Source organism: Octopus bimaculoides, chromosome 6 (genome assembly GCF_046866305.1).
Source record: "Octopus bimaculoides isolate indiv1 chromosome 6, ASM4686630v1, whole genome shotgun sequence".
NCBI lineage: Eukaryota > Metazoa > Mollusca > Cephalopoda > Octopoda > Octopodidae > Octopus > Octopus bimaculoides.
Genome location: NC_142933.1, coordinates 91,544,129 through 91,571,628, shown reverse-complemented (window position 1 = coordinate 91,571,628; position 27,500 = coordinate 91,544,129).

The following is a 27,500-nucleotide window of genomic DNA, read 5'->3' as shown; positions in this document are numbered from 1 at the left end:
ATGTGCACTGAACCTACTGTTCATAAGTTCTCTATATTTACATATATGGCTAAATGTATTTTCAAACCTGCTTTGTAGAAATTTTCCCAGTTTCATATCATTGACTTTTACTCATCAATAAATGGGGTTTCATCAAAACTTATATTTCGATTAACGATTTGGATTCGAAATAATCATAGATCTAAGAAGATCGATATATCTGCTCTCGGTAACATATTATGAGTAAGAAAAGTTGTGTTATTTTTATCGATGCAATAATGTCTAGATTCTGCTAAATTTGCCTTTATGTTTATATATTTGCTAAAGAATAAGGTCAACAGTTTAAAATGTTGTCTATGAATATACAGAGATGATCGGCTAATCACTACAGGGAATATAAATGCCCAACAAAATTAGATAGGTATAGAAAAGAGATCTTTGAATTATTTTAAGACAGACCTAAACATTACGATTGAAACAAATTTACATAACTTTTAATATATAACCTTAGATGTATATAAGATCAAGTAAATATTCACCTTTCAAGAAACAAAAATTGGAAGCTGAAATACATAAATATAGACTAAAATCAATCCCCCATCACAATTTAGTAACAACATTAGTATATGGCTATTCAGTATTATATCCAATATATCTTTCGTAAAGTAAGTAATTTATTTTCATGAAACGATGAGTTTAAAGACATACCTAGTTGTATCCATTATAGAAATAACAAAACAGGTTTGACTATATATTTACTCATGTAAAAATAGAAAGCTTAAAATCACTTGATTCAATGCATCATCCAGTCTCAGTGTATGCAGACATATCGCCAGACGTTTCTTTTACTTAGTAACTAAACACTTCCGAAGAATCATAAATATTATTAAAAATGTTAATAGAAATAAGGTTAATTTTATCTTCTGCTGTAAACACAATTTTGCAACAGAAATAGCAAACAGTAATAGGAAAAATCTTAAACAGACATTGGCGCAGGCGTGGATGTATGGTAAGAAGCTAGCTTCCCAACCACATGGTTCCGGATTCAGTCCCACTGCAAGGCAACTTCGGCAAGCGTCTTTTGCTATAGCCTCGGGCCGACCAGAGCCTTGTGAGTAGATTTGGTAGACAGAAACTGAAAGAAGCTTGTCGTATATAGAAATATATCCATCTAAATACGAGATCTGATAAATACGTATCTGGACTGTTGCCATAGTAACGAAGCTAAATCACGCAGAGTAAAGCCGCTTGGCAAAGACTGACCTTGAACTCTGCTGTGCAGGCGCTTTAAGTTTTCACGTTCTAACTCACTTCCACTGGAAGGAAGGTGTGTAGCGTGTGAGATCGTCGCATTAACCATTATAGAGAAAGTTGTCATGGCGATTCCTGCTCAGAGGCCTGCGCAAAGTTAAAGAAAGTGTATGGAGAGGAGTGTATGAGCCACACACAAGTGTACGTGAGGGTCAGACGTTTCAAAGATTGCAGAAAAAATTTCATACTGACGAACATTCTGGGAGACCCAGAACCAGTAGAATTGAGAAGAACATCGCAGATGTGCGTGCAGCTGTGAGAGGAAATCGTCGAATCACTATCCGTGGGTTACCAGAGGGTGTGCAGATTAGTTACGGTTGTGTTCAGTCCATTATCACTGAAGGTTTGGGTATGAGATGTGTGTCAGCCAAGTTTGTGCCAAAACTGCTTTCAGCTGACCAAAAAGACACTCGGGTTTCAGTTGCACAAGATCTTCTTGATCGTATCGAGAACTTTTCGAAAACTTTTTGAAAACTTTGCATTGTCCTCTGAGCAGGTATATATATATATATATATATATATATATATATATATATATATATATATATATATATATATATATACGTATATATCTACATATATACGTGTGTAGACATATGTATCTTTCTTTTTCTCTGTATGTATGTATATATATATGTATATATATATATATATATATATATATATATATATATATATATATATATATATATATATATATATATATATATATATATATATATATATATATATATATATATATACATATATATATATATATATATATATATATATATATATATATATATATATATATATATATATATGGGAGAATATACAAATAATAACAACAGACGAGGACAGGTGGTGTAAATAACAAAAGGATATATTAGTATGACGCTCGGGAATACGGAAAGTCTTTGACGTTTCGAGCTACGCTCTTCAAAAGAAAGAATACGGAGACAAGGAGAAAAACACGGAGAAAAAAAATTGAATAGTGTTCAGTCAACGGTCAATCATATAATAATTTTCCAGAGGATGTAGCAACCGTTACCAATATAGCATAAGAACTTACCTTAGGGGATCATTAACTAGATTCCTTAAGGGTCGTTCTCACAGTTTATATTTATATTATAAGGTTTTTAACTTTTAAATTTTCATATTCAAAAGAGACAGAGACTTCAAACTCGATATATCGATTTATTCACCGCATAGAGTGGTGAATAAATCGATATATCGAGTTTGAAGTCTCTGTCTCTTTTGAATATGAAAATTTAAAAGTTAAAAACCTTATATATATATATATATATATATATATATATATATATATATATATATATATATATATATATATATATATATATATATATATACATATGCTTCAGAGCACAGTCTCACTGTGTGACACCTTGTGTGTGTGTGTGTGTGTGTGTGTGTTTTGTGTGTGTGTTAGTCTCCCTACCGCCTGACAACAGGTGTTGGTTTTCTTATGTTACCTTTAAGTCGCAGTTCGACAAAATGAATCCGATATAATACGTAGTAGGCTTACAAAACGTTATACAGTCGATCTGTTCGACTAAAATCTTTCAAGGGCGGTGCCCCAGCATGGCTGAAGTCCAGTGACTAAGACACGTAAAAGATTAAAGATTAAAGATATATACACATATAATCATAATTGATGAATAAACAAATAATAGTTAGCTTCTCAGGTGTAAGTTATTTTCTTTCGTTTATTAAAGAGAACGACTAAGTTATTTGCATCAGTCTCTTTCATATTAATGGTGGCAATTCGCAATAAATGATGGCGTACTTTTATTCTTCGCAAGCGGAAAAAAACATAAGACAGTACTTGGAAGCTACGTCTAAGACGCTGTGGCTATTCGTCTGTGGCGTTCCAAGCAATAGCAAAATCAATGCTCATCAACGTTTTAGTGGTCACACATCAATAAACACCACTGAACTAAGGTGACGTTATGCAGACTGGGTGAGGGTGTGAGATACATAAATAAATAGATAAATAAATGTAGTAAAATTTTTTTTAAGAAGGGGAGACTGTAAGAGTGAAAGAATAGAGAGGTATATGAACGAAAAGACGAAAAAAAGAAAAGGAAAGAAGGAAAGGAAGGAGGAAAGAAAGAAAATGTGTAAAAATAGACTATGTATAAGATATTTGGAAATATAGATGTGTGTGTGAATATGTACGCACTCACACACACACACACACACACACACACACATTTCGTTGTATTTATGCAAAAGTGTCGTAAGTCCAAAAGGTTGCATTTTCGGAAAACGAAAAAGTAGTTTCACCATTCCATAGCAAAACTGTTGTACTTCACTTTGACAATTTTTGATATCTTGGCATCTGAAGCAGCTGGAGATACGATAGTTTGACAAAAAGAACCGGCTGTTGCAAGCAAAGACAAATATCTATTTCTTTATTGCCCGCACGAAGCTAAACATAGAGTGGACAAACAAGGACATACAAAGGAATTAAGTCGATTAAATTGACCCCAGTGCATAATTGGTACTTATTTAATCGACCCCGAAAGGATGAAAGGCAAAGTCGACCTCGGCGGAATTTGAACTCAGTACGTAACGGCAGACGAAATACCGCTAAGCATTTAGCCCAGCGTGCTAACGATTCTGCCAGCTCACCGCCATTTAAAAAAAATATTGAATAAAACGCATTCGACCAAATTTGGACATACGACAGTTTAACAAGAATAGAAATAATATATATTTTACTTGTTTCAGTCAGATTGTGGCCATGCTAGGGCACCGCCTTGAGGAAATTTTTAGTCGAATGAATCAACCTCAGAACTAATTTGTTTTTTTAATATAGTACTTATTCTATCGTAGTTTTTTTGTCGAAGAGGTGAGTTACAGGAACGTAAACACACCAACACCAAAAAGTATCATAACAGACCCCATCACTATTTAGACCATCGCAAGTAGAAACTATGCTAGTTTCTACTACAACCATCGCCACATTATCACTACAAACACTAGCGCAATTGAGACTACCATCATATACATTCCTGACAGATTCCCCCCCCACCACCACCACCAACAACAACAACACGATAAACGATGATATCCTTCACCGCCACCACCATCACTACAAACACCACCACTATAAACACCACTACCACCACCACGAACGACAACGACAAAAGCAATACAACCTTCATAATCACTACCATCACCCTCGCTACAACCAACACGAAGGCCGCCGCGAAAATCAACACCCAGTCTCCACCACCACCACCACCACCACCACCACCACAACTATCACCATTACATTTCAGCTCCTATTGTTTACCAGTATCTTATTATACAATCATCTTTCCCCACCACTCTCATTCTCTCTCCCGCCTTCTCCTCTCTCACTTTCTACTTCGCCATATTTATCTAAACAAACTCTTTTTTCCCGCCTTTCACGTTTCATCTCTACTTTCACTTTCATTTTCTATGTCATTTTAAAAAAAGTTTGTATAGTTTATTCATTATCTTTACAAATTTTACGACTTCTTTATTTTACATTGTATTTTCTTATTCGGCCTTTTTCATTCTTTCTATAGTCTTCATTGTGTTATTTATTTATTTATTGCTGCCCCAGTTTTTCTTGTAATCTTTTCTCTTCTCTATCTCTCATTCTTTTTCGTTTTTAAATATTTTTAATCTTTTTTCTTTTGCTTCCCGTCTTTATTTCATTAATCCTTTCTTTCTTTCTTCCTTTCTTCCTTTCTTTCTATCTTTCTTTCTTTCTTTCTTTCTTTCTTTCTTTCTTTCTTTCTTATTAGTAAAACACAAATGACAATGAAAGACAATGTTTGAGAATAGAGGCTAATGCATGAAACTAAAGTCAGTGAGAAGCCGTCAGAAAAGAAAGTTAGATGATCAGTGGGATGGAGATAGAGTGAAGAAGAGAGAGGGGAAAGAAAGAGAGGGGGAAGAGTGAAGGGGAAAGAGAGGGGAGAGAGAGGGAGAGCAAAGGGGGAGAGAAAATATCAGAAAAATAGAAGGAAAAGAGAGGTAGAGGTTAAGACAAAAATAGAGATAAAATAAGAATAAGAGGTAGCAAATGCCAGTGTTAGATAGAATAAGACGTTGAAAATATAAGAGAAATAGAGAAGGCGCAATAAGAAAATGTACATGAGAGAGAGAGAGAGAGAGAGAGAGAGAGAAAGAGAGGGAGGGAGAAAAGTGGAGAGACGGCGATAAACAGAAAAAAGACAGCGCGATTAAGAGGAAAGTGTAAGATGGTAGAGAGAATATATTAAGTGTTCCCTTCATTTTATTTTATTTTATTCTATTTCAGTCTCTTCTTTTCTTACATTGGATTCTTTTACTTTGTTCGCATTTTCTTTCTTCAGCCATATTTGTTGATTTCATTGACAACCATGTTTTTTTTTGGTTGGTTTTTGTCATTGTTTTTTATTTATTTAATTATTTATTTATTCATTTATTTATTGCCTAACTCGATCATTATCCATCGATGCAATTGTTATTTTCATTTTATATCGTTTAGAAGCAAAATAACTATAATAATAATAATAATAATAATGATGATGATGATGATGATGATGATGATGATGATGACGATGATGATGATGATGATGATGATGATGACGATGACGATGACGATGATGATGATGATGATGATGATGATGATAATGATTATGAATATAATAATAATAATAATAATAATAATAATAATAATAATAATAATAATAATAATAATAATAATAATAATAATAACAACAACAATAATAATAATGAGGTTGTGTTCAATAATTGCAACTTATCCATTCTTGGATGAAGATTAAAAAATAAAAAGGAATATAAAACTAATATAAATAAAATGAAACATGACTGTTTATCGTGATAAAGCGTGGATGAACAAATACAAAAATCAATTAGGCTGACCTTAACTACAATAAGTATAGTAGTAGTAATAACAACAACAACAACGACGACGACGTCGACGACGATGACGAAGATGATGATTTATTTTATTGGCCACAAGGGCCGCAGACGAGGGTGACTGTACAAAGTCGAAATACAATAGAAAACAACGTAGGAGGAATGGTGCTGGAAGGTAGGAGATTTATATCGAGAATAAAAGAGTGAAATCAATCAAACAATAAAGACACATTAATAACTGGATGATAAATATCAATAACATTATAGAACAAGTAAATGACAAGAGAGTTGTCCCTGATGGAAGGGAGCAGCCACATAGGTTCTTATCGCTAATCTACGGACGTCTAATTAGAATATCTCTATTTAACCACGATAACTTTAGCTACTCTCGACGTTCAAGAAATGTACTGCAGAGAAGGATTTCGATCTTTTCTCAGTTCTTCAAATGGTATTTCAAGAAGTTGGTGATTGATATGATTTCAGACTTAAAAGCCTATCATTACGTGTGTCAAGAGTGAAGAGTAAAGCGCCCCCTTCGGTCATGAATGATCATGGGATTGCAACTAGAAAGTTTCCAAGAATGGCGGGTTCAAAAAGTAGAATGGTGAAAAAAAAAAAACGGAAAAAGAAAACAGAAAAGAATTAGAGTTATATTCCCTTTGATAGTACAGTCGTAAGGCAAAATGGTGTAGAATTAACAGAAAGGGTATAAAATCTGCAATACAGCTGTTCAATTCGGAGAGGGTGGTGCTCTCCAATTCGCCAAAAGAAACTTGTCCATATATTTACAATTGCTGAAAATTTCTGATCTGAAATTCAACACTGCAGTGGAATTCTTAGATCTTAAAGGGATATGCGATCTTCCAGTTACGCATAACTTGCAATTTTTTAATCTATTAATATATGGTATGGATTTTTCAACGATTTTCCACTTGAATGCTGTTTTATGGGTGGGGGCTGAGAAAATTAAGAATGTAGGAAGAGGAGGGCATGTAAATGCATGTACCACAGTGATTCTGTGTCTTGAAGCAGGCATAATGGGAATGATATATGTTTGTGTGGTGAATGTATGTCTATAAATGTCTGCAAGTTTGAAAGTATATGTATGTATGTATGTATATGTATGTGTATGCATGCCACACACACACAAACACACACATGCACGCACACACAAACGCAAACAAATTCACACTCATACACACAGACACACGCACCCACACGCATGCACACAATGATTATTATTTACACCTTGTGGAAATATTTACCACTTGCTTATCCGGGTTTCCGTTACACGTATAAGTTAAATTACATCATGATTTAATTAGTATGTGAACTGATAGCAGATTCTTTGCGGGGTTGCTTACTCTGAGTTTTGTTCAATTCTCTGAAACCATTTCTACATTATTAGTACACACATATGCACACACAAATATACATACGAGTATATACCCACATATAATATATAAGTGTATAAAAATTTTAAATTTGTGCCAAAAGGTGTAGATTTTTGTACCTGCTTAAGCCGTTGAAAATCAGATTAAATTCCATGTATTGACTTCTTAAAATGTTTCGTAACACAAATTCGTCTCAGTCATTCCATTGGTATAGATCGATAAAGTAAGTAAACGATGAAATAGGGGCGGGGGTGATATCCCCATTTTAATGGCCAAAACTAGTAAGGCAATAATAATAATATTATAATATATTAATACTGTACGCTTGAAGTCCAGAAATGCTAAGTTCATTCAATATTGAAGCACAAAATGAAATAAAATGACATCCGTTACCTTTAAGGCCAGTAAATCTATCAAAATCATCGTAAACAATGTAACAATTCGGTGTTCGGTAACAACTAAGAATTAAAGTGAGGTTATTGTGGCCCCTTCATCTTGAGTTCAGTGAACTTGAGGAATAGCATAAAAATTAAAAAAAGAACAAAAAGAATAAGCAAAAAGCAGAAGCCTCTACCATCTAAATAATTGGTTAAGACTAGGCGGCGTTATAAACACAGGGTAGACTCCCACGCCCACGTAGTGAATTACAAAAGGAAAGAGGTTGGAGGAACACAGTACTTGGTCACCAGCAATATATAGACCATATGCTGTATTGATAGAAGTATTAACAGCTCCTGCATTAGCGACCGGATTACAAAGCGATAATTCTAGAAACAACTGCAGTTTGCGGCAACAGCAACAGTAGGAGACGAGGTAATTTATACAACAAAGAGTTTGGAAGGAAGAAAAAAAAATATATATATTACCCTAATTATAGTGTTTGTTGACACGCCAAAGCGCAGTTTGTTGACCTGGACGCGGTTAGGGATTAAATTAGATGTGCATGTGTGTGTGTGTGTGTGTGTGTGTGTGTGTGTGTGTGTGTATCTTCGTTGACGTGTATATTCAGAGAAGGAAGATTGTATGCTCACCATTTTCCCTTTCAGGCAGATATACGAAGATCTTAAAGTAAAGTCGGGTCTCGACAAACAAGAATATTCAAAGCAGGTTTTAGGTAAATTAGACTCACACTCACATCTCAGAGAAAATAAAAGGTAAGATTGTTTGATGGCGATAGCTAAGGTACTCCTCACATCAGGCTTTCACACTCATGTCCAGAGGAAAAACAGCCATTGTGAATGGAACGATAAATAATGCAGGAAGAGTAAACTTCTCTACTTCGAAATGACGCGAGTTATTTACTGGAGCTTATATCTGCCGTGGAGTGAAGACGTGTGCCTGGTGGTTAGGGGGCCTCACTCACGATCACAAGATCCCATATCAATTCCCGGACCGGAGCGAAGTACGTCGTATTCTTGAGAAAAGGACTTCGTTTTCACGTTGCTCTGCTATCACTTCGACATCTGACGTGTGGCACACTGCATCTGTACAAACAATGTCAGTTTGATTGTGGGAGCGAGCTAATGTATAGTACAAACAAACTATTTGCAACAGGTTGTTCAGGAAGATGCTGGGGAACTCTTATCTGACCTTTTTGACAGGAGAGCCCACCGCCTTATCTGCTGTGAATTTCTTCGTACCCAAGAAATTGGTAAGACCTGGGTTGCGGTGCAGGTTTATATCAAATTTCGAACATATTGACTCCTTATCAAGCTTACCAACAACGAAACTCCATATTTGTGTTGTGATACTCAAACAACTGGGGAACGTCAAACAATATATTTAAGGAGCGCATAGAATTTTCAGAAGAGTCTTAAAACGTGAATATATTCAGATATAACGAAATGTATACATTGAATGAATAAGCTTCTCTCTTTTTTATTTCCATCCCTATTTCTCTTCACATTCACTTGTATCTTTACATCCGAACACAAACATCTCTTTTTTTTCTTCTCATTTCTGCATGCGCATTCACATACATATATACAGACATACGCCATTTGTCTCCATTGAAAGGTATGTAATTGTAGCACACTTTATATACATATAGATACATACAAAGGTGCCATTTACTTATATGAGAAACAATGAGAAAATATAAGGATGTAACTAAACTGTGGATGAAGAAAATGTAGCGAATATACGGGAAAATACACTAACAAAATACAATGTTATGGCGCCATGTTTGATGTTGCGTGACTAGTAGACGAAAAGAGAACAAAGCAAAAAACGTTCCAATATATGGCAACGAATACCTCAGCAAATTCTATTGTTGTGTAGTGTATAGTAAACGTGAGAATGACGTGTTTTTCTTCTTTCACAATTTAAGAACTGTACCTTTATACATAGCACGCACCAATACAGATCAATGCTTAAGATGAAATCTTTAAGAACCTATATCGTCTCCATCGTCAATTAGTAGGTAAAATGGTACTAATTTAGTATGGTATTTAGAATTTGGTAGACGTTATAAACAAGAATACATACATGCATACACACACACACACACGCACACATACATATATATATGTATATGTACAAATATATATATACACATGTGTGTGTGTGTGTGTGTGTGCACGCGCACATACACACACACCTGTATATATCGTATATGCAAACAACGACAAAAGACGGAAATGATGACAATAATGGTGATGGAGATTATGAAAAGATGGAGGAGGAGGAGGAGGAAAGGAGGAAGTCTGTCACATTGGCCCAATATCAGATATTGGTATAGTCTACAGAATCAACCTCCATTATATCACTGTTATACATAACATGAAACACGACGAAATTTGAACTGGTAATTTAGATAGAGGCATTTAAAATGTTACAGAAAAGTCAATTTACGCATTGCTCAATTTACGCATTGCTCATTTTGTTTACGACAGGTATAATTACCCAGACAGGAACATGTATCATACATCAAAATGAAGCTGGTCCTCTGTGGATCACATCCCAACTTCTCAACATAGTCACCGTTTCTCTCAATAGCAATGTTCCCCCTTCGAATGAGAGTATGTATCCCTGCTCCGTAAAATTCTGTTGACTGTTCTTTGAGCCACTTCTTCACTACAGTTTTCACTTCCTCGTCACTGGACTATCATCTCGTCGGCCCCATGGAAGAGGGTTTGGGAGGTAAACCTTATTCCAGTGACGACGAAGTGAAAACTGTAGTGAAGGAGAGAAAGGGTGACATCGTTCAAAAACTATGACAATGCGTAGAAGAGCATTGTGACCAGTGGTGTGTACCGACATCCGATAGTCTGCTCGATACAGTGATACAGTGATAGATATATATATATATATATATATATATATATATATATATATATATATATATATATATATATATATATATATATATATATATATATATTAACCAAATCAAATTTTTATTTTATGATCATAATTCAGTGAGCATGCTGATATTTGTCCTTAAATATTATCACACTGTTTACCTACTTCAGTCGTTTGAATAATCGGCAACGTGAAACTAAGAGTTACGTTTCAAGAAACTTTAGCTTCTCATAATGCCTGTTTGTATGTGAATATGTGAGAGTGCGTGTGTGTGTGTGTGTGTGTATGCTTGTGTGTGGAGGAGGGATGTGTATGCGTGTGGAGGGGGATGTGTGTATGTATGCAGGGAGATATGTCCACGCGCACACGTGAAATTTACTCTTTTGCCTGAGAGCATTTAGTGCAAGCTTACATACATCTGTCTCCACATCAGTTTGTGACGTATATGTACATAAAGAGTACACGTGTATTGGACTTCTGTCTACCTCTCTCATTCTCTCCCTCTCCCTCTCTCACTATCTATCTATTTATTTATCTATCTACTTATGTATCACCTTGTCTTTCCATTCTCTGTCTCTATATATATGTACACACACATATGTATATATATATGTATATTATATATATATATACAAATTATATATATATGTATGTATATATATATGTATATTATATATATATATATATATGTTTTAATATATATGCACAAATATATATATTTACATACACATATATACACGTAATAACAATACCACCACCACCATCAACAACAACAACAATAGTAATGATAAAAGCTATATTCAAACTAATAATAATGATAATATTGATAATTATAATAATGATAACAACAAAAACAATAATAATAATAATAATAATAATAATAATAATAATAATAATAATAATAATAATATTAATGATAATAATAATCTTAATGATAATAATAATCTTAATAACAATAATAATAATAATAATAATAATAATAATAATAATAATAATAATATGTGTACATATGGATGCAAGTATGTATGTGTGTATATATGTATGGATAGTATGTGTGTTTATGTGTGTTTATGTGTGTGTATGTGTTTGCAATCCCGACCCCACAATCTACAACTTCAGTTGTCTCCCCTCCAACTCCTCCCACCTATTTTGCCAGCTGTCTCCGTGCTTCTCCCTATTCTACTCAACTTGAAACACCATCCTCTCTCTCTCTCTCCATCCTCTCTCTCTCTCTCCATCCTCTCTCTCTCTCTCTCCATCCTCTCTCTCTCTCTCCATCCTCTCTCTCTCTCTCCATCCTCTCTCTTCATCCTCTCCATTCCCCCTCCCCTCCCCTCTCTACACTCCATTTCCTTAGCTATCCCTTTTCCTTGATTTCTAACTTAACGTTACCCACAATTTGCCCTCTGTTTCATGACCCGCACCCCACCCCACCCCACCAACACCTATTGCCCCCCCCTTTTGTCATCCACAACAACGCTGCGGTTCAAATCGCTCCCCTCCTCTTCCTCCTCTTCATCATCCGCAGCAGCAGCAGCAGCACCACCACCACCACCACCACCACTACCAATATCATCAGCACTATCATCATTGTCTGCTTCTTCTTCTTCTTTTTTCTTTTTCTTTTTCTTCTTCTTCTTCTTCTTCTTCTTCTTCTTCTTCTTCTTCTTCTTCTTCTTCTTCTCATTCTTATTCTTCTTCTTCTTCTTCTTCTTCTTCTTCTTCTGCTTCTTCTTCTTCTTCTTCTTCTCCCTCTTCTTCTTCTTCTTCTTCTTCTTCTTCTTCTTCCTCTTCTTCTGCTTCTTCTTTTCCTTTTTCCTCTTCGTCTCCTCTCTTATTCTTGTTCTTCTGTTTCTTCTCATCTTTCTCCTCCTCTTCCTGTTCCCCCCTCTCCCTGCTCCTGCTCCTCCTGCACCTCCCTGCACCACCCTCCCTGCTCCACCCTCCCTGCTCCACCCCTCCCTGCTCCACCCCTCCCTGCTCCACCCCTCCCTGCTCCACCCCTCCCTGCTCCACCCCTCCTTCCCTTCCTTGACGATTGTGGTGTTGGCGTTGTTTTTCTCTCTTTTTCATTCTTCCTTTCTTTATCTTTCTCTCTTCTACCTCTCTCTCTCTCTCTCTCTCTCTCTCTCTCTCTCCGTATTTTACAGTTCTCCTTTCTCTTTTTCCCTGATCCATTCATTCTCTTTACATTCTCTCTCCCTCACTGCCCCTCTCCCCTCTCTTTCTTTCTTTCTTTCTTTCTTTCTTTCTTTCTTTCTTTCTTTCTTTCTTTCTTTCTCTCATTGTCTCTATCTCACGTTTCCTTTTAGTTTCGCTTTCTTTCCTTAAAGACATTGTATAACGTTGAATGAACCGTAAACTACCAAATACACCCCATAATTTTCTTTTGAAAAAAAAAGACAAAACAAAAGCAAGGAAACAAAGAACAAAAAAACAACAACCGAAGATATATATATATATAAATATATATATATTTAACGACATGAGCAGACATGGCCCAGCGGGGTCTGCCTTGGTGACATACTTCCCTATTTTTCAGTTATTATGTATTACTAATGTTTTTGTTGTTGGTGGTGCTGTAATTGTTGTTGTTTGACTCCAGGTGAAGGCACATTGCTCAATGGTTAGAGCGTCAGGCTCACAATCATGAGGTAGTGCGTTCGATTCCCGGACCGGACTTTGTGTTGTGTTCTTGGGTAAGAAACTTTGTATCACGTTGCTCCAGTTCATTCAGCTGTAGAAATGAGTTGCGATGTCACTGGTGCTAACCTGTACCAGCCTTTGCCTTTCACTTGGATAACATCAGTGGCGTGTAGAGGGGCGGCTGGTATGCATGGTTGACTGCTGGTCTTCCATAAACAACCTTACCTGGACTTGTGCCTCGGAAGGGAACTATCTTAGTGTAATTCCATGATCCCTCATGACCGAAGGGGGTCTTTACTTTTTTAACCCTAAGCCATGAGAAATTTAGCAGACTTAGGACCAGAAATGCTTCAGCGTTGACCAAGTCCTTATTCTTTCGGTAGACATGGCGTACGTTGAAACTATGAGTGGGTGCTGAAAAGTTCTTGGTTTGGGGTAAAACAAAATACAGGAAGATCAGTTAACTATGATTTTATTCAGCATATTCCCCTCTCAGATTCACACACATGCTGCAACGGTCCTTCAGTTTTTATAAACCCTGTTAAAAAATCGGATGGTTGGGCCTCCAGTCAGGCCTTTCGCGATACCTTTGAGGTCAGAAGCTCTGCAGTATACCATCGTGTATGTGTGTGTGTGCATATATAAATATATATATATGTATGTATGTATATGATGTATGTGTATATATTTATATATATATATATATATATATATATATATATATATATATATATATATATATATATATATATATATATATATATGTATGTATGTATATATATATATATATATATATATATATATATATATATATATGTATATATATATATATATGTATGTATGTATGTATGTATGTATGTATATATGTAGAGAGAGAGGGAGAGAGAGAGGGAGAGAGAGAGGGAGAGAGAGAGAGAGAGAGAGAGACAGAGAGAGAGAGAGAGAGAGCATATATATTTATATGTAAATTCGAGTGGGTGCTGGAAAGTTCCTGGCTTTGGGTAAAGCAAAATATAGGAGAATCAGTTAATTATGATTTTATTCAACATATTCCTCTCTGAAAATCACATTTATTGCATCGGTCCTTCAGTTTTTCTAAGCACTGTAAAAGAACTCCGCAAGTTGGGCCGCCAACCAGGCCTTTCGCGACATCCTTAAAGTCAGGAAGTTTTCAGTATCCTCTCGTACATTATCCAATGCATCCCGATGCAAAAGAAATTCAGCTGCTTTTTCTGGAATAAGGATCACTAATGTTGATGTTTCCACGTTAGTCACTCTTTCTTAGTCTTTGTGGCAGTCGTTTAACTCCAGCTTGGCCTAACATAAAAATGTTGGCATTCAATGAACCTTTTTCTCATTGTTATATTTTGGGACGGTCATTTTTTATTGGGTGGGGGGCAATAAACACGCATTATACATTTGTTCTTCAGTCATTTATTACTGTTCTTAATTTATCTTATGTCCATAGACCAAGCGGAACAGGAGGATACACATGGACAGAAAGGGTCGCTGAAGAGGTAACAGATGAGTGACGAAAGATTTCCGGACAATGGACATAAGATAAAATAAGAACAATAATAAATATATAGTGCGTGTGCTTATTTGGCAACAAAAAGAAAAAAAAATAACCATACCGAAAAATATCAATAAATATTTCAACACACGATTTCACATCAAGAATCTTGCAACACAGATTCATAAACGTAACTTTTTTTTATTCAAATAGTGTATCCCAGACAATATTGTCCATTGTGACGTTTCCTTTAAGACTAGTGAGTTCGATTTGAGATAGATCTGGCTGTTATTTTTTGCCAGTTGCCTGACCACGTAATAGGGCTCTTCCATTTGATCGGACAACGCGTATGTTGTGCTGTGGATGTCTTTATAATTTTAATTCAAATCCTAGTCTTCAGCTATCTCTCTTCCTGATTCTCTCTCTCTCTCCCACTCCCCCTCTCTCTCTCACTCCCCCTCTCTCTCTCACTCCCCCTCTCTCTCTGTCTCTCACGCACATGTGCATTCATATGCACACACTTTTTCTTCCTTTCTTTCTTCTTTTCTTTATTTCTTTCTTTCTTTCTTTCTTTCTTTCTTTCTTTCTTTCCTTCTTTCTTCCTTTCTCTCTCTCCTACACACACACACAAACACACATATACATCCACACACACACTTACCATTTTCGAAACTTTTAATCTTTCTTTTTTCCGTTCTTTCTTCCTTTCTTTCTTTCTTTCTTTCTTTCGTTCTTTCTTTCTTTATTTCTTTCTTTCTTTCTTTCTTTCGTTCTTTCTTTCTTTATTTCTTTCTTTCTTTCTTTCTTTCTCTCCTTCCATTTCTTCCCCCTCTCTCTCTCCCTCTCGTTACTCCCACCATCTCAACCTATATCTACTCCTCCCTCAATTTCCTTATCTTTGTCTTTATATCAGCCTAATGCAAAAATGTCTCTTTGGCACACTTTTGCTTTCGTTCGATAATCAAGTTTTATATCTTTGTCTCTCTTCTCCTACTCCTCCTCTCTCCACCTCACTCTATCCCACTCTATCTCTCTTTCAGCTCATTTAACATCCATGCGCACTTATACATAAGTGCATACAATATCTATCTATCTATCTATGGGGCGAACCTGGGCGTCGACGAGGAATACCTGACCCGCCTGTTTAAGACGACCTTCGGGCCGGGACCTATGGACAACTTCCAGAGATCCCTGGCCTGGCAGTGCTATCGAGAAGCACTACCCGTTCGGGATAAGCTCTACAGGCATGGCTCGAGAAACACGGGGCCGACCTGTCCGAGATGCCGGCAGAGCGACGAAACCGTTCTGCACGCACTCGTACAGTGTCCCACCATTTCCGAGCTGTGGGCTTACGTCGAACAACTGCTATCGCGTGTGGGACGAGTCGGTCTATCAGCCGAGTCTATCGTGAATATTGTCGCGCCTCCTTCCTTTAAACGGGAAGGAAGAGCTATTTTCATCGTACTTGTGGCTATGGCGAAAGAATGTGTATGGTGGACGCGTCTGAAAGGTCTAGAGACAAAGACTTTCCTCTCTGGGCAATCTCTCATCAACTTCTTCAAGTATCACCTGAAGAGGAAGTTGAGAGTAGAAAGGGAAGTCTTGTCTAGTGAATGCTTCAAAAAAAGATGGGTGAATGTAGCAAGGATGGCACGAGTGAACGACGGAGCCATCTTGAGCATAACCCTATGAACAAGAAAAAAAAATAAAACAAAAAGGCAAAAGAGAGTCACTTACTGTTATAGTTTCTTCAATGAGAATATTGACCAAGGTTACCGTGGTCTTTTCCGTGGGCTTTTCCTTCCACGGCTAAACCTAAACTGTCCTCCCCTCTTTTTACACGAGAACATTACTGTGTGATACACGATCCCTATTGATCGGCCTTTCCTTTTCTTTTTTTTCGATCCCTTTTGATCGAACTGCCCCTTTTTCCCTTCCTACGATCCCTTTTGATCGACACCACCAATTTTTTTTTTTTTTTTTTCCTTCCTTCCCCCTCCCAAAAAGAAAAGCTCTACATTGTATTTGTCCCATCTTCGTTGAGCCCTGTGTGGCTAATAAAAGAAATGTATCTATCTATCTATCTATCTATCTATCTATCTATATACCTATCTCTCTCTCTCTCTCTCTCTCTCTCTCTATCTATCTATCTATCTATCTATCTATCGATCGATATACCTATCTCTCTCTCTCGCTCTCTCTCTCTCTCTATCTATCTATCTATCTATCCATTCCCTCAGCTCTGACCTATATTTTCCTATTACACCCCTACCACCCCTACCAACGTTCTTGCTTCTCCTTCGTTACAACTCATTAGGTGGGTTAGACCCATCGACTGTTGCATGATGTCCTACACACGTCTTGAGTCACCATACACACACACACATGCACACGCATACGTACACCACCACCGCTTCCACATCCACCTCCACCACTACCTCAACCACTAATATCACCACACCGCCATCACTAGCACCACCTATACCAGCACCACCACCTCACCAGCAGCAGCAGCACCACCACCACCACCACCACTTCCACCTCCACACCTCCACCACCACATCGACAACTAATACACACGCACACGCATACACACACACGGACATGCGCACATAACGTGCACATACACACACACACACACACACACACACACACAGAAGCATATAGAGATTTATGTGCACATTTACACGTATACATACATATATATATGCATATATATGCTTACACATATACACACCCGTATAAACTTTTATAAATATGATATATATGTATGCATATATGTATATATGTATATATATATATGTGTGTGTGTGTGTGTGTGTGTGTGTGTGTGTGTGTGTGTGTGTGTGTGTGTGTGTGTGTGTGTGTGTGTGAAGTTGCATGGTTTGACGTCAATGTCAGGTCAGGCGACCTACAAGAAACATTTCAGGACATGTCGCATCGGCACACTCATCCGGCACCCCACTATACGTATGTTATGCATTACACGTGCCGCTGGAAGACATACCATATTAGCACCCGCCGCCATCATCGACGCAGTCACCCCTCCCATCACCACCACCACCACCACCACCGCCAGCAGCAACAACAACAACAACGACAATACCAGCATCATCACCACCATTACTACCAGCACCACGACAGATATCACCACCACCACTACTACTACTACTACTACTACTACTACTACTACTACCGCCACCACACCACCACCTCCACCATCACCAGCATCTCCACTACCACCTCCACCACTAATATCACCACCATCACTACCATTACCATCACCTACACCAGCACCACCACCTACACAACCACCACCACTAATACCAGAACTACCATCACCACCACCACCACCACAACAACAACCACCTCCACCTCCACCTCCACCTCCACCTCCACCACACCTCTACCTCCACCACACCTCCACCTCCACCACACCTCCACCACACCTCCACCTCCACCACACCTCCACCTCCACCACACCTCCACCTCCACCACCACCTCGACCACTAATATTACCACACCACCACCATCTTTACCAGCACCACCACCTCACCACCACCACCACCACCACCACCACCACCACCACTATCACCATCACTGGTGCAGCCGCCCCTCCCTGTCCACCATCACTCATATCATCAACTAACAACAGCAAGAACACGGCAAACACGGAATTGTAACAAGAATAATCTAGGGCGAACGACAACAATCAGTAAAAGAAAGAGTCTGAAGCATCATCAGGCGGTGGCGGTGGCGGCGGCGGCGGTGGCGGAGGCGGGTGACACGTGAGTGTTTAGAAGAACAGAAGGTGCCAACCACCTGCTTCAGTCGGCCAAGCGGCAAGCGTCGTCGACGGGCGCTATTGTCCGCGCCACGTGCTGTAGTACCAACGCAGAGTGTCGCAGGATGGACCCTGCCGAGACTAACACGTCGGGAGAGGGGGGGAATCTAAGCTTGAGAGACGGCTGCTGGTTACTGGAAGCTGGGATAAAGACACACACACACACACAAACACACACACACACACAAACACACACACACACACACACGCACACAAACACACACACACACACATACATACACACACACACACATACATACACACACACGCACATACATATTCTTTTATTCTTTTACGTGTTTCTGTCGTTTGACTGCAGCCACGCTGGAGCAACGCTTTGAGGAGTTTTAGTGCTTATATAAGCCTAGTATTTATTTTATTAGTATCTTTTGCTGCACCGCTAAGATACGGTGACGTAGACACACAAACATCGGTTGGCGTGATGGGGGGACAAACACAGACATAAAGACACACACAGATACAACGGGCTTCTTTCAATTTCCGTCTATCAAATCCACTCACTTGACTTTAATCGGCCCGCGGTTATTGTAGAAGACATTTGCCCAAGGTACCACGCAGTGGGATTGAACCCGGTAGCATGTGGTTGGAAAGCAAGCTTCTCACCACGCAGTCATGCCTATGTGAAGGTACATACATATATATATATGTAAACACACACATACATACATACATACATACATACATACATACATACATACATGCATACATAATATATACATACACACACACACACACACAGAAATATACACACACACACACACACACACACATATACACACACACACACACACACACACACACACACACACACACACACACACATATATATATATATATATATATATATATATATATATATATATATATATATATATATATATATACATATATATATGTATGTTCTGAGTTCAAAGGTCGACTTTGACTTTAATCGTTTCGGGTCGATGAAATAACTATCAGTTTAGCACTGGAGTCTCCCTTCCTGTAAATTTCAGGCCTTATGCCTATAGTAGAAAAGATTATCATTATTGTTATTATTATTACTATTAAGTTAATAACTTCCAGCGCAGTGCTAAGCTGGTACTTTATGCTATCGACCCCGAGGAGATGAACGCTAACCCTGTAACTAGTTTTTAGCAGTAATTACTAGAAAAAAAATAACGATTGCATTTATCGTCACCAGCGTTCATGAGAACTACATTTTTTGAAAATAATCTGGTGAAAATTTGAAAGCAACTTCAAACGGTTAGAAGAAATTTAACAAGAACCAGCACAGCTACAAGCCCATTGCATTGAACTAAGAGCTTAACGGGTATTTATTTTATCGTTGATCCTAAAAAGTTGACCTCAGTAGGATTTGAACTCAGAACATAAAGAGCTGGAAAAAAAGGCGCTAACGATTCTGCCAGCTCTTCAGTTTATCGATATGTTTGCACGCTCGAGAAAATGCTCAAGGGCATTCCGTCCGTTTTTTACATGTTTGGTTCTGAGAGTGAGGAGAAGGAAGGGAAATAACGAGAGAAGAAAGAGTGAGAAAGAGAGAGAGAGAGAGGGAAAGAGAGAGGGAAAGAAAGAGAGAGAGAGAGAGTTAAATGAAAATATTTGGAATAGGTGAAGGCTAAAAGTATGTGTGGGTGAGAGCAAGGGAAGAACGTAAAAGAATGATTAAGTGCCAGGGTGATGATGAAGGTAAGGAAGAGAGATAGGATCTATTTCAAAACGGGGGCGCCAGTATTTTCTTAACGAAACACTAACGAAACACTTTGAAACTTGGGACACTGATAGAATGTGTCATATAAAACATCTTTTTCTCTTAGTCTTCTTAACAATAAAACGTACATCGCAAGTTATTTCATGTTAAAGTTGTCGTATTTCTGTAATTTCAACCAATCACTGACGTCTATTCAGCTGAATAGAGTTACTGCTGTCCGGTCATAAAAATGTTATTCCCTGTGACATATTTCATCCGGTTTAATCGTAATTTATACGCATATATTGTTTATATAATAAATTACGCTGTGCGTATCTATGTGTGTAACAATTTTAGAGTTCGGATTCTAGAGTTAGGGTTAGTTTTAGGGTTAGGGTTAGGGTTAGGGTTAGGGTTAACAGTCTAGTTAGGGTTAGGGGATTAATACGATATACACCGTTACAGCGCTAACTGTTTTCAACTGAATAGACGTCAGTGATTAGTAGAAATTATCGAAATAGGACAATTTTTTACAAGAAATAAATTCGAATACAAAAATTTTTTTCTGTTCTATAACACAAAATAGATAAGTATACGAAGTTTGAAAGTCTTTCGGTACCAAAAACACTACATAAAACATAAATGAAAACTGGTGCCCCCGTTTTGAAATAGATCCGAGAGATATGACGGGCTTGGAGGAGTGGTAGGGTGATTATGTGTGCGTGCGTGCGTGTGTGTGTGTGTATGTGTGTGTGTTTGTGTGTGTGTATGTGCGTGTGTATGTGTGTGTGTGTGTGTAACCATGATGTTCCGGTGATATGATGAGTTAACTTTCTTTATTTGCATTAATTTACAATTATGCAATTGTATTATATAATTCGAGCACACATATTGATGCAAAAAATGTATGTATAAATTTTGCATACCAAAATTAATACTATTTGAAGAATGTTACGAAACAGCTGTAATCATATTGTAGACATGCTGGGGCACCACCTTGTAGAATATTAGTCGAACAAATCGACTCCCAATCTGGTACTTATTTTATCGATTCTTTTGCCAAACCGCTAAGTTAGAAACATAAACAAACCAACACCGGTTAGTTTTGTTTATGATTGTGGAGGACACAAACACACACACACACACACACACACACGTATACGACAAACTTTCATTTATATTCTGCTGAATCAACTCACCAGGCTTTGGTCGGCTCAAGGCTATAGTAGAAGACATTTCCACAAAGTTCCACGCAGTGGAACCGAAACCCAGAGCCATGTGGTTGGAGAGTAAACATCTTACCACACAACCACGCGCATGGCTAAATAAGCATATAGTACGCTTATAAATAGAGATGTAAATGTGAAATAGATAGATATAACGTTAAAGTGTTTATATGAGTGGCACACTATGGCCCTACCCACAGGATACGCACACACACACACACACACACACACTCACGTAAGCACACACAACTATATAGAACAAAGGCACTTACAGGGACATTTCGCTATTACGAAAAGCATTTTATGTTCGAATATCATTTTAGGCGCGTGTCCCTGTGTGTAAGTGTGTGTGTGTGTGTGTGTGTGTGTGTGTGTGTGAGAGAGAGAGAGAGAGCAAGAGACCATTCATAGAGTCAGCTTATCAAGGCACGTGTGCACAGCTCATGAATTCAAAATGGACACACGCACAATGACTTACGCCAAACTCCAGATGAAACTTTAGTCTTGCACGTTAACAAAATAAATAGAACTCAATTCAATGGACAACGGCTTGACATTATCCGTTTTTTTTGTTGTTTTTCTTCAGCCCTTTCACTACAGGTATATCCTTCGCTTCTATTATTTCTTGTCTCTTATTTCGTCCTTCTACTGTCTTTAACGTTTTGGGCCTCGGTAATCAATAAGCAAATATATGAATGAGCATAATAACAGTCATCATCATCATCATCATCATCATCATCATCATCATCATCATCATCATTTTTGTTGTAGTTGCTGTCTTCTTCTTCTTCTTCTTCTTCTTCTTCTTCTTCTTCTTCTTCTTCTTCTTCTTCTTCTTCTTCTTCTTCTTCTTCTTCTTCTTCTTCTTCTTCTTCTTCTTTTCTATTTTTGTCCGCTCAAATCGGTGAGTTGCCATTGTCACCGTTATCGCGCCGGACAAAATGTTTAGCGGTATTTTGTCCGTCTTTACGTTCTGAGTTCAAATACTGCCTGGAGGATTCGGCTTTTATCCTTTCGGAATCGATAGCATAAGTACCAGTTGAACACTAGTGTCGATATAATCGACTTATCCTCTCCCCTGAACTTGCTGGCCTTGTGCCAAAATTTGAAAGTATTATTATTTGTCAGCACAAGTTATGTTTTGTTTAGCTCCTTAAATTTGAAGGGAAAAGATTTGCCAATTGGTGGTGTGACTAAGAAACCCTACAGATCCCGAGTCACCCTACTCACAGGAGTACCATTGTAAATATTCCCCTCTCCTTCGTAAATTCCAGCCTCAGAGTAATTCCATTTACTCTGGCCATTCTCATCACATTTTCACGTCTTTCAATAAATTGACTGGGAGGTAGCATCTCGCTCTTCACCCCCACTTTCTCACTTTCGTTTCCAAATGGAACCGGAAAATTTGACGAGGGCTTGGCCGAAGTGAAAAGTGCTTATCTTCAACCCTTTCAGTCGCATCCACTGCACAACATCTTCCGCTCCAGCCAGCGAAAAAGAAATAATAATTCTTTTTAATTTTAACCGAAGACCAGCAATTTTGATGAGAGAGGGGACAAGCCGATTACAACGACCTCAGAGTTTGACTGGTACTTTATTTGACCGACGCCGAAAAGGATGAAAGACAAAGTCACCCCCAGTGGATTTTGAACTCAGAATCTGAAGACAGACGAAATACTGCTAAGCACGAAAAGCCGCTAGCCCGGCGTGCTAACGGTGCTGCCAGCTCGGTGCTTCATCTCCTTTTCATAGTACCACCTGGACATCATACTTTAAGCCAGTTTTCCAGTTTTCGCCTTCTTCCTTTCGCCGAGAAGAGCAGGTAGTTTTCCACTGATTAGTAATGTGGGTGGGTTACTATTATGTATGTTATTTGTACTCATTCATTTGTCTGTTTATTCTGTGCATTTACATCAGTTTTGTTTTGTCCTAATGTATTGTATAACGTCCTTAGCTCTGCCTTCTTTTTCTCTTTATAACCGCATTCGTACACCGCCACGCGTTTTTAAACACCTTTGTAACACTTCCATATTGTATATATATGAAAGGGTCCTGGTGGCAATGATAAAGAACCTATTATTATTGTTGTTGTTGCTATTATTATTATCATTGTTGTTATTATTATTATTATTATTATTATTATTATTATTATTATTATTATTATTATTATTATTATTATTATTATCAGCGATATTATCGTCGACGTCGTCGTCCTCCCCTCCTTCTCCTTCTCTCCCTTCTCCCTCCTCCTTCTCTTCCTTATACTCTTCCCTCTCTTTCTCCTCCTTCCCCTCTTTCTTCTCTTTCTCATCATCATCATCATCATCATTATCATTTATATACTGCGATCGAACTGATCGACTGCACTCCAAGGTGAATGACCTTGTGTTTGATTATTACTTTATTGATTTATTTATTTACTCTTTTTCACTCGTTGAACGATGATGACCACGCTGGTGCACGGCCTTCGGCGATATTTTAACTCAGCACCTTAACCTTGTCAAGTACTTATTCCATTATCATCGTAAGGAAGGAAACCCTAACTGACCCCCATCCCCCACCTCTTGACGTAAATGGATACAACTCGGTTAGGATATTTAATAAAAACTGGGAGCCCACATAGATACCTCATGCAGAACACCTCTTCATCACGCTGGACCAGTTCGTTGCAACGTACTAGTTGCGGCGCACTGGTTCGCTGTAGCGGACCAGTTCGTTAAGGCGGACCAGTTCGTTAAGGCGGACCAGTTCGTTAAGGCGAACCAGTTCGTTAAGGCGGACCAGTTTGTTAAAGCGGACCAGTTCGTTAAGGCGGACCAGTTCGTTACGGTGGACCAGGACTTTGCGGCGGACCAGTTCGTTACGGCAGACCAGTTCGTTGCGGCGCACCAGTTCATTGCAACGCACCGGTTCGCTGCAGTGGACCAGTTCTTTGCAGTAGACCTGTTCGTTGCGGCGAACCAGTTCGTTACGGCGGACAATTTCGTTTCGGCAGATCAATTCGTTACAGCGGATCAGTTCGTTGCGGCGCACCAGTTCGTTTCGGCGTATCAATTTGTTGCGGTAGAGCATTTCGTCGCAACGTACCAGTTTCTCGTGGCACATTAGTTTGTCTAGGAGCACCAAAATCCCACGCGGCACATCAGTTCGTTGTAGCGCACCAGTTTATCGCAGCAGTTCACAGCTGGGAACTAGTTCGTCGCAGCGAATCGATTTCAAATCGCACCAAATCGTCGTGGGACACCATTTCATTGCGGCGGATAGTTTGCAAGCGACTGCCTAAGTGCGATTCATTTGTCTCTGTTTTTTGTTCCCGAGACTACGCTGTATTCATTCAAGAAATATTTCATTCAAGGAATTTTCTGTATTTCATTCAAGAAATATTCAACTGGAATCAGCTATTTCCTTATAGATTTTTCTCTTTTCTTTTTATAATAGACTGGAATTCTTCGACTAGTACTTCCACTCACAGTTTTCATTTAACTATGCAGGTGTTAGTTGACTGTGAAGTACTTCTATACCATAGGTTTCTTATGGCAGCTCGACAGCTACAGTTCGATTGTAACATTTGTTGCACTTATCTATATACAATTTCCCTCAGACGTAACATATCGATTGATTCAGAGTGAGGGAGGGAGAGAGAGAGAGAGAGATAGAGAGAGTGAGAGAGAGAGAGAGAGAGAGAGAAGAGGAAGGATGTGTTTTTTGTAGACAATACTTAAGATGTATATGTTGAAGGCAATCGTTAATAATCGATCGCTTCGATGATGTTAAACTAGGTGGTGGATGAGAGCAATAGATTCTTTTCCTGCAGATTTGGGACAGAGCTGGAACAAAAGTATGTAATTAAAATTGAATTATTACTTACTCATTAAGTACAGCCACTCAAGTTTGGTGAAGGAGTTACCAAAATGTCTCCTGCTTAGCCTCTAAAGCGTATAAGAATTGACTTGGAGTTACGAAAAAGTACAAAAGCAACGGCTGCAGCAACAGCCACAGCAACTACAACAGCGTTGACAATAACAACAACTACAGGAACAATAACTATCTTGGGTCTCTATCTGCTGGTCACTAAATAGATTTCAGATCACCAATGTAATTTATAAATTCATCAGATTAGAGGAGTTACTGATTTCTGCTTGTTTGCCAATAAGCTATATATCAGATGTTCTTGACGCTAAACAACAACAACAAAAACAACAACAACAACAACAACGACAGCGATGACAACAACAACAACAGCAACAACCACATCGAAGCTATATTTGCACGCCACTAAATGAAGCCCAAATCACCAACGTAATCATTTATCAATCCAAATACAAGCGGAAAATACAAGTATTACATTTTTACGACGGAAGGTTATGAATCTGTAACAAACAATTATGGAACATATATAATATAACTAAAACGAAAACGAGATAAAAATATACAATATACAGTTTTGGCCTAAAGTCACCCGACAGTAAATCAAAATTCCATAAATACTATCCGTAGTTCTGTATTGACTCGAATGGAAGAATGTGTCGCTCAAGGATTTCAGCTTGAACGATTTTAATGATGTTTCATATTTAAATGTTTTTATTAAATTCATTCAGTTGTTAAACGTAAATAAATCTTGGAATGAAATAGTTTTGATTTACTGTCAGGTGACTTTTGGTCAGCCCTGTATATATATATATATACACAAAAACATACAATATATATATGTAACCATATGTGAATCGTTGGCGATTTTCTTCCTCCGTCTTCCCTTCTATTGGACTTTCCTCTGTTTCTGAAGAAGAGCGTCTGCTCGATACGTTAGACCATCTTTCTTTCCTTCTCTGAGCGGCTGCTAATACTTTACATGTACCACGTCATCGCGTTGTTGTTTTTTTGTTTGTTCTTCTTTTTTGGATATATATATATATATATATATATATAGGCTAGAGTGTCGCACTCAGGATTGGGAGATCGTGGTTTCAACTCTTAGACCGAGTGGTGCATTGTGTTCTTGAGCAAAACACTTCATCTCTGCGACCACTTCGACGCCTGTTCAGGTAACGTCGATTTGAAGGGCAGAGAGAGAGAGAGAGAGAGAGAGAGAGAGAGAGAGAGAGAGAGAGAGAGAGAGAGAGAGAGAGAGTGAAATTAATGTACAGCACAAACATTCGATCATTATAAACAAATTATTTGTGCAAGTCGTTCACCAAGAAAGCTGAACATTCATACGTCGTCTTCAGCGGAAGAGTCCATCACACACACACACACACACACACACACACACACACACACACACAGTGTTTTCGGAGTGTTGTATGTGTGTACAGGCAAAAACGAATTTTCTTTTTTTAAGACGATACGATAAGTAGAGATTGAAGAAGATTTGACTATTACTTTCTGTTGGTCGAGCTACAGAACAAAGGCTACATCAAGTATCAAGTTATTAAATGAATTACAATTATTAACGCTTTTCTTACCACCACAAATTAGGTAACATCATATTAATATCTATCTATCTATCTATCTATCTATCTATCTGTCTGTCTGTCTGCCTGCCTACCTATTTATTTATCTCATATATTCACTTATTCATTTATTTTTTTATATTATATATTTTTCCGTTACTAAATTTCTTTATTTACCCGCCAAATTAGGCATTTTCATATATTTGCATTTTATT